The following is a 17,834-nucleotide window of genomic DNA, read 5'->3' on the forward strand; positions in this document are numbered from 1 at the left end:
TTGTCTATAATTATACAAATACAGTTTTATTTCTGCAGCTGAAAGTGATGAAGTTTTATTTGAAATTAGCAAAACAAAATATCAGTTTAAATAATTTCAGTTTAATTCATTTAAATTTAAATTATACAAAATTAAACGAAGTTTTTCAAATTTTTATTATCTCGAAAATGTTTTTAAATCCAAAAAAAAAATTGTTTCATTTTCCGTTAAATTAAAAATTTCCGTTAGGTATAAAAACAATTGTAAAAAATAATGTAAATAAGTTTAAAGTAAAAAATAAATTTAAAAGATCTTAACTGTTTTCTTACAAAATCCGAGATGTGCAATTGTTTTGTATTGTGAATTATATATGTAGCATTAACTTTCATTAAAAAATTATCTTGAGGGTGCTTCTAATTCAATATTGTCATAAAAAATAATTTCAAATCCATTATGAATAAAGATACATGTAGTTATTGTTTTTGAAGCTTTCTAGAAAAATTAAGGCGTTTATTTTAATAGATTTTGGATTTACTTTTGAACTATTATTGGATTTGAATATTTAAGCTTCTGGCATAAATTAGTGTGTGCTTTTGACACAATTCTACGACTTTTGTGGGACTTAATTCATAAATTCATCTCAAAGTATTCATCTAAAAAATCAAACAAAAGAAATGCTCACTATGAAGCTCTCATTTAATTCTCGATTTTACTGTACTTATAATTTAAAATAAATGCCAAAAAATACTCTTCACTACCTTTAGCTAAGTAATATATCTAAAAAAAATTAAGTATCAAAACAATAATTTTGTAAAATCGCGCGTGTGTGTGCGTGTGATTTCATAAGTCATTGAGAGTAGATTTATTATGAACATTTGATACACATGAAATGCTTTGTCATTGTTTAAATTTGGGATTTATTGTGCAAACTCAAAGGAGAGTGGGTACATGATACAATATTATAGCATAGAAAATATGCAATTATATGTTCGACGACATGTGTGTTGAGCTTATCATATGATTGGACCTTCCTTGAATTAACTATATTAACTCCCTTTTTCTTTACATCCGATTAGTTGAAATACCAGATCGGAATGTAATTCTTATATTTTTTTTTATTAATTTAACGCTAATGGCCACAGAAACCTTATTAAAACCTTACTTCAATATTTGTGAGCGAGTTTTTAAACATACTCCTTAAGCAGAAAATCAAATATTTGTATATTAGCATTCGATGTAATCAAAATGCGCTAGTTAAAAAAAAATTTTTTTAATAACTTTTTTTTCATCTGCCAGTATCCTTATTATTATCATAAGTAAACTAATGCTCATATTGCACAATTTTTTAATAATAATTTTTTTAAATAATAATGCTGATACCAAATTAAATTTTTCTTTTTCATTACAACAGTAAACATAAATTATTTACAATTCTGCTCCTTTTTTTCACCTTCTTATTATGTAAATCATTTCATTAAAATACAGCATAGAGTAATATGCCATTAAAAAGTAAGGAAAGTGTTTTATAAAAGGTAAAATATTCCATTTTATCGATATAGGGTAAGGACAACAAGATTAGCAGAACAAACTATGTTTTTTTTTGGAAGAATGCATCTTTTCCATTAAATTTAGTTATTGCTTGCTAATAAAATTTGATAAGCCTGAGATAAAGTAAATGTACCGAAACTTTGGAGCATATAGTTTTATCTATTACATGAAGCTTTAATGTAATTCCGAAATATGACTTATTTTGCATTTTCATATTTTTCTGAATATAACGTAGAAATTTTAGGCAAGTGAGATTAGATTAGTATATAACGAACAATGATGTTTATTCTATAATAAAAAGTAAATCGCCTTCTGAATAATTTAATATTACAAAAGGTTTTTTAATATTTGGTAAAATAATTTTTAATATTTAATGTTTTGTCTATGTAAATTGATTGTTAAATAATTTACAAATTTATTTTTATTGAGGATTATTTATCGACTACAATTTTAATTTGACACAAGAAATCATTCTAAAAAATATGATTAAACACAGTCTTGTATTTACATTTAAATACAGTAAAATGTAGTAAAATTTTAATTGGAGTTGGAATCTCAAATGTTATCAATTTATTTTTCCTATCTTGCATCCTTTTATAAGATCTTACAAAACTCGAGTTGAACAATTTTTGCAACATAGTTTAAAACTCTCTTTCAGACTGCGTCTGCTAAATTGCGCGCATATTACCGGAATCAACTTTAATACGCATAACAACATCACGAGGCAACAAAATAAGGATAAACTGCAGAAAATATGATAAAACTCGAAAAATATATCATAAATATGGAATATGTTTCTTTCCTCCATTTCCGTTTGAATTTTGTATTAAACCAGTCTTTGTTTTCAGAATTTTATTCTGAATAGACTTCATAAAATTTGTATCAGAAATATGCATCTATATTGAATATATTTTAAATATGCCAGAATTTTTTGTTCAATCAGTTCTTATTCGCAAAATTCTACTCCTAAATCTATTGGTTTTCATGGAAGAAAAGATATATTCCACAGGAAGCTTTTTACAAGAAAAAAAAAAAGGAATTTCATAGATTCAGACTCTATAAAAAGAGAGAAAACAAAGGCGTCCAGACGTCTAAAAGACGTCAGAGTATTGAAGTCCTATGGATTTGACAGTCTAAGAGAGATTTCCTGAACTTATTGAGAGAGAAAGAAAAATAACGTCTACTCCAATTTCAGTTCATTACAGGAGGATGATGCTAGATTCCATTCGACAAAATCTCACCAGAAGAAATTTTATGAAGCACAGATCCTAGAATAAGTGTAAAAACGCGATATTTTTAGTTCGCAATAAATAAAAGAAGGTATACGTGGAAAACTTTAGTTTATTTCTGGCTTTTTTTATAGTCTTTTTTGGTGTTAAAAAATATAATATAGAAAAAATGGTACTGAAGTATAAAATTTTTTTCCCTTGCAATAATTCTTTTTCTTAAAATGCTTACTTATGATGAATTTGCTGTATTAATTAATGAAGCGAAAAGTCAAAAATTTAGTTTGGTATTTTCTATACAAAATAAATAACTGACACAATAATTATAAGAATTAAATAAACTATTTTCCTCATAATTTAACATTTCAGACATGTATTTAAACTTCAATTTTTATCGTTTGCCTTTATTTGTTTACAATATTCTTCTATTTCTATAATTTTATCGTTTGTTTATTAGATTAAAAAATATAATTTGTTTTTCAAGAATTTCTTGGCAACGTTTAGAGTGATTACGATTTTCCTAATTCTCTTATTTTTGTTTTATAAATTCAATTCGGAACGAAAGAATAGATGATGGAATTTTTATGTTTTAAAAAGAATGAAAATGGTTTTTATATTCTAAATAATTAAATAAGGAAGGGAAAACATGGAAAAAAAAACCCAAATTGTTCTTCAGAAAAATCTTTTTTCTCTTTATTGCTCTTAATTCGATGGAGGTAAGGAAAGGATTTGAAATCATTTTTTTTATCAACATGTGAAATTAAAAATGCGCAGATTGAAAGCTATTATATTGTTATCAAGTTGCATCGTAGCATTCTATAAACATAATTAAATCTTATTATATAGTTTAGTAACGATATTTTAGTATTAAAAAATAATCATTTTACAACTGTTAACATTAAAAAAAAATCCAATTATTTCTTCTTGTTTATTATTTATTATTTAGTCAGTATTCTTTTTAGTTAGTATTCTTGTATTGAATTAGTATTTAGTCAATATTCTTATATTTATTTAGTATTTAGTTAGTATTTTTGTTTATTATTTAGTCAGTTTTCCGATTCATTTCATTCATAGCTGATTTCAAAACTTTTTTTATTGCAGCTATTTAGATAATGAAATTTTTTCCCTAATAATTGCAACAATTTCTTTGATAGAATAATTATTATGTCACTCATTATAAGTTATAATATCTACATCTTATTAATAATGCATTGCATACATGCAAAATATTATATATCTCCTTATTAATACAATGCAAGGTATTGGTTGTTTTAAAGCGGCCATTGGTTGTTTTAAAGGGGCCATTGGTTGTTTTAAAAGGCTCTGTCATTTAAATTCTAACTTTTTAAATCAATAATATTTATATATCCAATGTGTTAAATCAATAATTTCTAATTATTAAGCTAAGTTTAATTATTAATTATTTATAATTATTTAAGTAATTATTAAGGTAGTTTCTAATTATTTAATTTGTTTTACATTTTACTGCCAAATGATATTTCTAGGCCAATAAAAACTTCCTAAAGTATCAAAATTAATTAATTTCCCAAGTTTCCTGACTTAAATACTTTAGAAAATTCTGTCTGTTTCACAATGTATATTTTTGAAACATTAAATAGTTCTTTTCTCCTTTAATATTTGAAAACACGTATTCTGTTAGGCTTCATACCGAAAATACCGCAATTCGTAAATATTAAGCCTTCTATTATTTGCTTTTATATTCCTTTTCACAATTATGTGCTTTAAAAATATAAGCATTTTGTGAAGCTCGTTTTACATGTTATAATAATTTTTTCTCATTTGGAATGTTACTCATTGTAAAAAAACAAGAAGAATGGTATATTCAAAATCTTAAAAAATATATAATATATCCCGATGTAAATTAAGTAGACAGTACGTTATGCTAACGAAACTTATTCTTTAGCAATTCTTTACGTTTCTTTTATTGAAAAAATTTGTGCTTAGAATGTGCTAAGATCTTTAAGAATGGTTTCTATTTAAAGATTTATATGGAAAGGCATCTTTATTAAATATATCAATGCAATAAACATATTAACAATGCATTTGTCTAAAAGTGAAATCCTTAAAAAATAATAAAAATAAAGATTAAAAAGCCTTTACATAAATGAAAACGCTGTTCATCAAATTAATTAATGCTTTATGGAATGATTTTCAAATTTCCATTCAAATTATTCCATTTTTCACAGTTTAATTGTTTAGCTATATATTGTACTATCTCAATTACAGGCGTTTTTTAACAATTCTATTGCATCTTTATTTATTTATTTATAAAAAGCACTTTCAAAACAAATTTTTCAAACAGACGATCTTTTTTTTTTTTACCCCTTACACTATTGGCATCTGGTCGGTTTTATCTAACAGAAATAATGAATGAATTCCCCCCCATGTAATGCACTGTATATTGCTGTCGGTTCTAAGAGAATTCGTAAGCTCTTTCTTTTAATAAAAGTATTTTAGTGACGTGCGTTTCACTAGCCGGTGACATCAAAGAGTTTTGTAGTAGTATTTCTTCAAAAATTTCCCCATTAGCAGTGAATTGGTGTCGGGATGGGCTAGACTAGGCAATTCTTTTTTGGCGTCTGTTTCCCCCCCCCTTGCCTTAAGGTAATATGTCTATCGTTTATAGCGTAGAAATAAGAATTTCACCTCTAAGTGGTTCTGAGTAAGATTCTGGTAGGTAAAGCAACTGTATAAATGCTAAATATTAAAAATTTCATGAAGTCGGATTAAATTAATTTAGCGATTCGAAGCATTAATAAATTTCAAATAAGTCAGATCTATAAAATTTAATAATTTGTCAAGAATAAAGTATCAGAAAAAATAACAAATAATCATTAAGCATTTTATCAGAATACTTAATGTTTTCTTTTAAAGCTGCAAATCATCTTCAATCTTTTAATGATGAAGAAACGAAGCAATCCATCAAAATATTCCATTGATGAGCTTCTTTTTTTCTTGAACTTTATTCTGCTAGAGGGAGAATGTCAAATATCAATTCTTTAATATTTTACAAACTAAAAGATTATTTATGCTAACATTTTTATTGAAATATGTTGCAAATAGTGTACCATCAAATAATGACTAACCACCCTTCAAAGATGACATTTTTTTATGTGAAACAAGTAGCAGCTTAATAGTAAACTTCAGTCCAAAAAAATTATTTATTTATTTATTTGAATTTTTTCCCGGACATATAAAATAATGTATCAGTATACCATCAGAAATGTGTTATAAAAAGTAGGAAGTAAATATTTTTTTATCAAAAATCAAGCTTAAAGAAGTTCAAACGCCTTGAAAACCTGGTAAGCCGAACATTCATTGAATATTAAAACACATTATAATAAGTATACAACAAATAATTATAGTAGCATCAATAGCATTAAATTGAAAAAATTAAAATAAAGAAAAAAAAAATTACTAATGTGAACTAGAATTTCAATATTTTAATAGAATATCCATTATACAAACTATGCCTGAATTAGAATAATCATTCCTAGAAAATGATGATTGTTTAGACTATTAATATGAACAAAATGGAGGCTGTTCAGTTTGATATAATAGTGTTCGATTTATAGACAGAGTTTAAGTGCTTTACATCATTTTTTTAAGTCACAATGAATAACATAAATAAAGATTAAAAAACTAATATAAATAAAATAAGTAAAAAATATTTTTTAAAAAATGCGTATATCAATACTATAAAATAATAAGAACAATTTTTTTTAATCAGAAACTTGGCGACAAAATCAAAATAATAGTAGCATGAAACTCAGAAAACTGTAGAAGGAAACTAAAAAGCTATTATAATAACGATTTTAGTTTATTGAACATTTTCATCAATGTCTCCCGCTTTTACGATCTTTGTTTTGACCTTCACAATTTTTATAAAAAAAAATTATGAAAGCGTTTTTTTAAAATTTCTAGGGATTACTATTTTCTAGTTTTTAATCTTTCTTTTTCATCCAAAAACATACACTGAGTAAGAGACCCAAATTTAAACCTTTAAATAAGTACTCGCAATCGAAATCTGAGATTTCGGATTATTTTTTAAAAAAATCGACACTCTCGTTCTATTCTTTTCTACAAGTAAATGACCCGAAAAACTGCAACATTCCGAAGCACTCATCAATTCACAGAAAGAAATCGACCACAAACTTCACTTCAGCGGATTTCATTTTCTGCCAAATATCTAATTACATAACCTCAAGGTACCTGCTGCCGAATAATCCTTCCCACCGCCTGCCTGTATCAATCGAACCTCTCATTAGAAAAAGTGGAAGGAAGCCTTTCATCAATTGAGTAGACAAGGACTTGAATTTTAATTTCCTGAGGCGAAAACCATAGAACTGCCGTCGATTTGGTTGGTGCCCCTTCTCCTAAGCCACAGTCTAGTAGCCGACATACATAAATAAATAATAACGACAGGTCTGTCATTACACTTCGCCCCATGGCTACTGGTGGGGGATTACAAACTGCTGCTGCTGCTACTTCTGCAGGAGCCTCGGATGTTATAAAATAATTATCTCCCCCACCCCATACACACTCGCAAGGCGGAAGAACAAAATAATCAGGTGATTTCTTCGCAGAATGCCAAAGACCCATTTCGTTTCTCTGTAGTTAGTTCTATTTAGGTGATACTTTTTGACTGCAGTCGACTTTTGCTTGGCTTTTGTTTCTCTCACGTCAGGCAGCCTTCAATTAAATATGAATTCATGGAATGCATGAAGCTATTCATTATGTTTATGCGTGTTTCGGTTTGTTCTTGAAATATGTTGCTTTCTTCTGGGATTGTTGATGCGCAAATCGAATTGTTCATCGGATTCTTCTCATTTTTGTGTTCACTTTATATTATTTTAAGGTACGTGACTACGTTCGGAATGATTTTTTTTTAAAAAAAGTTCGAAAATACTTATATTTTTTTCGATATTTGAGTAAAAAAAGATTGGAAAAACATCTATGAAACATGTATATATATACCATCTAAGGGGCAAAAGCTTTTTAAAATTTGGGAACAAAAGGCCTTATATTGGCTGAAAAGTGGTAGAAAGCAAAAATCTTTTAGTATAGAGATTCTTCAAATGATTTGCTAAAAACTTTGCAGACAGCTTAATACAAATTTTATCTATTTTCTAAACTAAAAAATAAGCTTCGTTTCTACCCATTTATTTAAATATTGGGCTTCGGCTGATAAATAAAGCGAAATTTTCAATTTTTTTCACATTGTGAAGTGCTAAAACAACTATAAAATATTTCGAAATGAATAGATTACTTATTCTCTTGCCCAGGAACATATTGAGAAATTATTATACCAAATTTGGAGAAAAAATAAGGGCTGAATTTTAGTTTATGTGATTTTTTGTAAAAAAATTCCATTGAAAAATATTCGAGAAAATAGCATCTTAAAAGGTAAAATAGCACTAAAACGTATGTAAATACAAATATAAAAATTAGTGTAACTTCCCAAAAAATAGACTTAAAATAAAATTTCTGAAGGTTTTATAAAGAAACACCTGTTTAAACATTAAAAACATTACATAAATAAATAAATAATATTTCGCAAAAAAAAAAAAAAAAATGGTTTTTCAACGTTGTCACCTACCTTAAACATAAACATTTTGTTTATACTTCAAATAAAATGACAAATAAGTTATTCCTCCTTTATTTTATCAATCAAGGCAGAATGTAAAGAACATCAAAAAAACTGCTGATAGCTGTTGCAGAGTTTAAAAATGAAACTTAAATGAAGTGATGCCCCAAACAGCCAATGATATCATGATATGATTCTTTTCTCAAGGCAATAAAGGGAAATAACTATATTGCTGCATTAATTCAAAAGTGATAAATGCCTCCTTATTAGGCTATAGTCCAATATATAGTCCTATAGTGTATTGCTTATAATCCAAATTAAAGTTTTAATTTAGACACTCTTATGTCTTTTTTTGGTTGTTAATCCGAAATCCAGAAAACAATTGATGACTCCATATTATATATCTGCATACAATAGCCTGCTAATTCATTTATTGCTTTAATTGCTATGCTTTATTTCAACTTATTTATGAAAATTATTACAAAAAAACCCAATTTTATCCGAATTTTGAAATGAATAATATACTTAATTTGATTTGAAAAAATGCATACATTTCTGTTTACAATTGCAAAGTTTATTTTCACTGACTAAATGCATCATATGCTGCGATGGAAATTATCTATTTCGTTTCCATTTTAAAAACAATTTCTTTTAATAACTGTATCCATTTTCTATAATATTTTATCTAAAGCAAGCAAGAAGGGCAAGGAAATTGCCTAAGAAAATATCGATATGCATACTGTATATTCGAGCATAATATTGATATGCATACTGTATATTCGAGCATTATATTGATATGCATTCTGTATATTCGAGCATTATATTGACATGCATACTGTATATTCGAGCATTATATTGATATGCATACTGTATATTCGAGCGTAATATTGATATGTATACTGTATATTCGAGCATTATATTGATATGCATTCTGTATATTCGAGCATTATATTGACATGCATTCTAAATCAAATATAGATATGCATATGGCTATCAAATATTGATATGCATGCTACTATCAAATATTGATATGCATACTAAATATTGATTGCATACTTGTATTGCATTCATACTGATTGCATAATTGTATTGCATTCATACTGTATTGCATTTCGAAATGTATATGTTCGAATTTAATACATAAAAACATTTGTCTTTTCATTTTAAAATGTACATACAGCAAGAAGAAAAAATGAAAGTTTCCGATTTTTCCCTGAAATTCTTTAATAAATAAAACACAGGAGAAAAAAAATCCATTATAAATAAAAATGAATTAATAAAAAATCTGAAACCTACCTCGGAAATTACATTAATGAAAATGACAGTCGAATTCCCGCGACAAATCATAGGCTTAATATTACCAAACCAATGTTTATTCAATATTGTATGCAATAATCAAACAAAAACATAACACAGTCTTGTTGAGTCAGTAATTACATGTATGAGCGTGAATGTATAAATAAATGATGAAGAGTTAATATTCATGTAGTGGACTCCAAAACTCTTCATGAATTGATCGAAATATCACCATATTGAATGGTTCCCGACCATTGGTGGACTTCCTGATTTTGCGGACAGATGATTTCTTTTTGTTCTTTCTTTATCATTTACCTTATTCTATTAATTCCGACGCGTTCTATCCTTTTCCTACTGCGCTAAAACACGGCGTCTAATCATCTATGCGCGCCATGTTCATTTCATGATGGAAAAAATTTAGCCACTGAAACCGGCAGTGATATGTCTTTCGTGAAACATGACTTCATCATGACTATCACCTTCATAGATGCATCACGATACTCAAACACGTGATTTACCTAATATAATGTTATTGGAATTGTTCGTGTAAATGGTATTTTGTTGGCTTCGTAATTCTGCTACAAATTGTACTAGTCCAGCAACTTCCGACAAACTTTCATAATCATTTCTGAACATTACTCTCTTGTGTATTTGAATCTATGACAGTAGAATACCAACGTATAATATCCTGGGTAACTGGAAACACTTCTGCTATTTTAATGTAAGTAGACAAAAATGAATCTTCTTTAATTTTATGAAAATTTGGCTACTGAAACCGGTAGTGAAATGTTTTTCGTGAAACATGACTTCGTCATGACTTTCACCTTCATAGATGCATCACGATACTCAAACACGTGATTTACCTAACATGATGTAATTGGAATTGTTCAGGTAAATGGCAGTTTGTTGGCTTCGTAATTCTACTTCCGATTGTACCGGCCCGGCAACATCCAACAAACTTTCATAATCATTTCTGCAAATTACTCTCTCGTGTATTTGAATCTACGAGAGCAGAATTTATCTTGTATATTATCTTGGCTAGTTGAAAAACTTCTGCTATTTTAATGTAAGTAGACAAAAATGAATCTTCTTTAATTTTATGAAAATTTGGCTACTGAAATCGGTAGTGAAATGTTTTTCGTGAAACATGACTTCGTCATGACTTTCACCTTCATAGATGCATCGCGACACTCAAACACGTGATTTACCTAACATGATGTTAGTGGGATTGTTCAGGTAAATAGTATTTTGTTGGCTTCAAATTGTAACAAACTACAAATTGCACTCGTCTAGCAACTTCCAACAAACTTTCATAATCATTTCTGCGAATTACTCTCTCGTGTATTTGAATCTACGAGAGTAGAATACCAATGTATATTATCCTGGGCAAACAGGAAACATTTCTGCTATTTTTAAGTAAGTAAACAAAAATGAATTTTCTTTCCTTTTATGGAAATTAGAGGAATGGGGGCAAAATGGGAATGTTTAGCGTGTTGTTAGTAATAATTCAGCAGTTACTTGATTTTAACTCTCATCTTATCTAATGATAAGTTCCACTTTTATTTTTATTCCGAATGGAAACATATACCAAAATTGAAAATAAAAGGCTTAATTCTTTTTGAGGAACATATTGCTTTAACGAAAAGGCTTTAGTAGATTATAAAAAAAATATCCTCAAATTTTTCATAAATATTAACTAATATCTATGAAATATTGCAGATATATTTTTCTATGCATTATTATTACTTACAGTCCTATTCCTTATTTTCTTTAAATAACGCTTTTGATATTTGAAATAGCATATCATATCAAAAACTTCTTTAAATAAATGAGAAAGATTTCTGTAATTTTTGAATTAACTAACTTTAAATTTATTCATTCCAGTATGTTACTTAACAATGGCAGATATACAAATAAAATAAACTATTACTATTAAATATTTTCTATGAATATTATTAATATTCATATAATATTTCTTTTCTGTATTGTTTTAAATAGATTTAAAATAACATTCCACTTTGCTAGATACGGTAATTTTTCAAATATGTCAGAGACATTTCTGTAATTTACTCTGAATTTAACTTAATGATTCACTAATTTAACTTACTGATTCGCTAAACAATTTAGGCAAATTCGAAAACTGGTTTGAAATAAATAATAAAAGAATTCAATTTCCACTTCATGACTAAATAATAACAAAAAAAATTATTTTTACCAACAAATAATAATGATAAAGTTTTCATTTCACCACCTATAAATTAGTAAAGCATGCTCGATTAAATAACATCATCCTTTTTTTTTATTCAAGGTTTTAACAATCATTTTTTAATTTGAATGTTGCCAATAAAGAAAAATGTAGATGTTAAAATGAGTTATTTTATATTAATGGCAACAAAAATAAACATTTCTAATAACCATAAGAATGGAGATATGTTATTGTTATCTGCATTGTCTTTTTTTTTTCTTTTCTAAAATTTAATTTTTTAGAAGTTGATTCCCTTCTTTATACCGAAACGTATCAACTGTTTATTTAAACTTCAAAATAATTTTAAACACATGGACAGAAAATTTACAATCTTATAGTAAGATAGAACAATGCAATTGATAAAGAAAAAGTTAAGTAATGAATTTAAAATAGAAATTTTCCGTTTCTGTTCATTTTAAATACAAAACTATTATAATTTATCCCAAATACAATACCGATTTATTTAAGTTTGATTTTAAAACTCTAAAAGAATTTCTCTTTCAAATTAGCTAATGTAAGAAGACACTCATAATTACCTTCCAAAATGTATTTACTCTGATAAAAGAAAAAAAAATGCCTCTCAAATAGAATTTACCGCAATATTTAAACAATAAATCCATTTCCTTCACTTACAAAATGCAATTATTTTTGAAACTCTGGATAAAACAATGATCAAATCTTCCCGAGTGAATTCTCTTATGCTTTCCATAAAAATAATCCTTTTTCAGCACCACATGTTTGCTCAGAATATTAAAAATTCTATTTTATTTGAGTAAATGAAGTTTGAAAGCTATTCTTAATGAAATCATTAATTCGAATATTCGAACTTTCATATATATATATATATATATATATATATATATATATATATATATATATATATATATATATAATATTATTATTTCATTCGGAATATTTTAGCAGCGCTAAATAAAAGGAGATTTTAAAGTCATATTAGCTATTTCGTTTCACAGCTATTTCTTTTTCCTTTTCTCTGAATTTCAAATCTTTACTGGTTTTGTGCAAATGGGTTCTTTCGATTTCATATATTTTAGAAATGAAAAATTTTAAAGAAAATGAATTATTTGCTAAGCAGTGTTGCTTTTCAATACTTAATTTTGTTATTCATATAAATGAATGAAAAGGTGTAGATATTTGAATTTGTTTCTTGTTTCAAATTCTTTTGAATAATATTTTAAGAATTTAAAAATTGCATAAATATTTAAAAAGTTATTTCAAAATAATCCAACAATAAAACTATCAATAAAAATAATTATAGGATTCAAATTTTCTGATAAACGCTTTATTTTGAATTTATACTGTTAGCAATAATGGAGAAGTCTCTTAATTTTGAGTGAAACCATCTTAATGGTAATACCTCAAAAATTACAAATGTATCTAATATTACAAATATATAAAAAAATACAAATAAATCTATCTAATTTGAAGCAGTGGCAAATTAATCAATTTCCGTAATCATAGAATCAATAAGTACTTATTTTAATTTAACCCTTCATTGTTTTTAATTGTTTAAAAAAGGAATTTGTGAGATTTCTATTTCATTTTGTAATTTTAAGTTGAAATATTTTTTGCCAAATTATTTTTCTATATAACCTTATTTCGTTAGTTTGTCTTAGCACATTCTCACTATTCATGTAAATAAACAAATTAACTGAATGAAAGTTCAAATTTTATCAAAACAGTAAATTTACAGCAGAAGATGATCATGGAAATGAATGTTGTTTGTTAAATTTTTTCGATGTTTGAATACGCTGGCTTGGTATACTAAAGAAAGAAAGTTTCTTCGGGTCTATTTTCATTCTTTCTAAAATTAATTTTTTTTATGTCGTTTTTACTCGAAATGAGTATTCGTAATATACTCTTTAATATATATGTTCGTTCGAATGAAGTACTTTTTTCTTATTTTTGAATAAAATACTTTTATTCGTTATACATTTTCTTTGTTTAAGGGGTAATTAATAGATTTTATTATAAGTTGTTGCAATTTCAATGAAGTATTTGTAATTCGTAAATAATTGGATAGTAAATAAATTATCGCACTAAACTCAATATCTTTTTAAAGAAGTAAATGCACTTCTTACAACAGCTCACTCCACATAAAAAGTTGACAGTATTTTCATATATTCAATGTATGCGTTATCGGCTATGCGATTAATCGATTATTATTAATAATAATTGCTTTTAATATGAATATTTTGTGATTATTATTAATGCAAACCGAATTCATTAATTTGAAATTTTAATATAAAATTAATTTTATATAAAATCTTTTATTTACATTACGTTATTAAACAAATGTAATTTTCAAAAATCATTTAAGCTTAATATTTGAGTATTGTTTTTATTTTCATTTATATTCTACAGTCTAATTCTTAAATTGAAGCATCTGTGACCAAGTTATATGAGACATATCTTATTATAAAATTTAAATTTTCATTAAAATTATTAATTCTTATCAAATTCTTATGACTACACTTATAGTTTTTATACTTTAATCGTGAAAAAAACATATATGAAAAAATTTGTAATGTTCTCATTTTTTTCACATGTTATAAGATAATTGAAAAATTAATTGCTTCAATTATGATTTCCAGCTCTGTTTATCAAATAAGTTTTAATGCATTAAATTTTATTTTATTTTTATGTAATGAGAAACAGTCTCGTATCTTTTTTTGAACGGCTTTACAACGTTTTAAGGACTAAATTAATTCAATACATTCAAGAGGGACATAAATTTTTCAAATCTCCAACTATTCCTGGTCATTGATCAGTAAAAAAGAAAAAAAAATCAGATATTGTTGAAATTCTTGTTTTTTTTTTAATTCCAAATTAATGCAATTAATTAAAAAAGAAAGAAAAAAAGAAAGAAAGAACATTCACAAAAACAAAATGAAATATACTGGATACATTAAATTATTTTCATTAAGCTTATTCATTAAAAATCTTTTAATAAAATAAGTTTAGTAAAAAATAATGCACCTAAACAATTGCTGCTTCTAAATCACCAACTTAGCAAAGAGAAAAATTTACTATAACTTTAAATCAGGTATGTATATTTAGAAAAACGATCAGGCTAGATGATTTCAAGAAATATATCATTCTTTAAACCATTAACAAAAAACAAAAGTTAAATTCTTATTCCCTTATTCATTGTAAAAGAAAAGGATTCATAGATAGTGAACTTAGAAATGTCATGGTTCTAAATATACCCGTTCATAGCTCTGAAATACACAGAATGCTTATAAATGCCTATATTCCAGTTCTGAATATGCATAATTCAATACTTTACAATTAAAAATTTGCAAATTTTCATTCGCGTTACAGAAGAAGAAAAAAAAAAGTAGCTTTAGATAGAATAGAAAAAGAGAGTATACTAAGAGAGGGTATAAAAGAGTATATGATACTAATTATACCTGCTCATTGTTCCAAAAAGAAGAGAGCATATTTGAAACGCTTGTATTTAATCGTGAACATGTTAAATTCCAAAATTTGAAAGAAAAAAAAATTGTAGAATTCTAAGCCTTTTGTTTCTATAATATTAATATAAAACAAAACGCCAGCGTCCTAGCGTAGGGGTAGAACGTCTTCCCCGTGATCTGGGCGTACCGGTTCGGGTATGGTTGTTCTTCTTTTGTGTTCTATCTGTGAGGTGTGTGAGTGTGCCCCCCCCCCAGTAAAAAAGGGTTGTGCAAGCGAATGTGACGCATGAAGTAGCTAAGTCGTACTCTTGGCCCTAGTTGGCGCTACTGAAAAGACAAAAGACGCTCACTTGGCTTAAATCGCTGACAGATAACTGTCAGCGGGCTTATAAAAAGTATCATAAGTCACAACACATGTAAAACATAATTTTCCTAATATTAAAAAATAATATAATAATAATATGAGGAAAGTTGTTCTGACTAGACGAGAAAAGCAAATGCAAAAGCAAAGCTTATGCTGACAAAGAAATTTATTCAAATAAAGGAGGGGAGGGGTGGGGTAGTCTGTTAAAGCAGAATATGAGACAAATATCCTTAGTACCGTCTTAAATTTTTCTCATTTTACCCTAAATCTATATCTTATGTATAAAAATACTTCAGATCTTATGTTTGTACAATAATTTAAACTCTCAACAATTTAATGGAGCATTTGTCAATCAATATAAACTGTTGGAAAGTTTGAAAATAATATCTAAATTGATATACTTGGATATACAATTTTGATGCATTCAGAATAAATCAATTCATCTTTAAAAAATTAATAATTTTTTAACGTAATATAAAAAATTGACTTTCATCTTTCTTATTTATTTGATTATTTATGTATTTCAACATTTATTGATTGTTATTGATTTATTTGAATGATAATATTATATACTTCAATGATTTCATATTAATATCCGAGAAAAATTTATTTCGAGTTTATCCTGTGATAACTTATGAAATAAAAAAATGTTTGCCATTAAAATGCAATTAAAATAGAAAATATATTGTGAGCGCTAAAGAAACAAAATAAAAGAGAAAGATGCATTATTTTCAGCGAAATTATTGTTAAACCACTCTAGCGATAAGAAAAAGAAAACGAGATATGAAATATCCATTTCACGACGATATATAATACTGGATTTGAAATTATCTTTTACCTTGGTGAATTCTTAAAAATAATGGCATAGAACCTTTTTCTACGTCAATATACTGAAAGCAATTATTTCGTCTTTCCACATATAGTGTTTTATTGCTTTTGACCCAGCAATTCTATTTAGTCAATTGTTATTAGAATCAGAAATATCAATTACTGCTTTTTTTTAAAATGTTGCTGCTAATTTTTTTTAAATCTCAAATATGTTTTGAAATTAAAAAATATTTCATTTTTTCTGACATGGTTTACCTTTAAAAGCCAAAACGTTTAAATTCTCTTGGAACTGAATTATTTTATATTTGTTAAGCTATTGAATGATATCTGCATAATTTTTGTAATTTTTTATACACTCAAATACGTGAATAAAAAAAAATTATAAAATTAATACATAATTTTAAAAATATTTTATATTTCTGCATGATTTTCAAATTTTTTTTTTCATATCCAAATTCATATGGGTTTTATTATTAAAACTAAAAGCTTTAACATAATGCAGTATTTGTTTATTACAAGATGATGTTAACCATTATTAGTTAATGAAACCAAATTATTTCAAGCAAAGAAAATATCTGAATGTGTATGTAAATTCCTTTTTAAATTTCTGCATGTTTTTTTTCTGCTAAAACGAATATTTTTTGACCTTTAAATGTTGATTATTTCTTTTTCTTTCGCCTAATACTTAAAAATAATTTTCAGTACAAAAAGATTATGGTTAATTTCAAGTGTATAGTAAGCTATAAAAAATTACTTATAATTAATTTAATAACTTAAATTTTTTCTATAATAATGAAATAAAATATTAATTATAATTAAATTAATTATTAACTACAATTAAAATGAAAATTGATTTAATTATTGTAATACCAAATTAATAATTAAATTAAATATTAGCTTTTTTTTTATGGATCACATAATTTTAGTCACAATTTAAAAAATTTAGAACAAATAAAATATTTATTTATAAAATATCTCGTTGTCATTGAACACAGTAATAATTTACCACTCAACGGTGAAACGCCTTCTAATCTTTCCTAAAATCAAGGACATAGTTACATAATTATGTCAAAACCCTGATCCATTACAATAAATTACTTACAGTTGTGTGATTCAAAACGTACTTAATCTCCGGATTTCTACATTATCATTTTACTCTCGCATTTACACACACACTCACAAAAGGAACCTCTTTTTTTTCTCGGCAAAACCGAAACCAGAAACTCCACCCGTAACGATCCACAATGAAACTCTTGGACGGTTTATCACAGTTCCACATCTTTTGCTCAGTGTCTCTTTA

The 17,834-nt window shown here is 26.3% G+C and overlaps 1 protein-coding gene across 3 annotated transcripts in view; it reads left to right on the top strand.

Moving 5' to 3' along the window:
• Positions 1-17,834, top strand: part of LOC129983780 (protein O-mannosyl-transferase TMTC2-like) — a 490,808-nt gene that overhangs the window by 236,129 nt on the left and 236,845 nt on the right. The gene's annotated exons all lie outside the window — the stretch shown is intronic.

This window comes from Argiope bruennichi, chromosome 9 (genome assembly GCF_947563725.1).
Source record: "Argiope bruennichi chromosome 9, qqArgBrue1.1, whole genome shotgun sequence".
Lineage (NCBI taxonomy): Eukaryota > Metazoa > Arthropoda > Arachnida > Araneae > Araneidae > Argiope > Argiope bruennichi.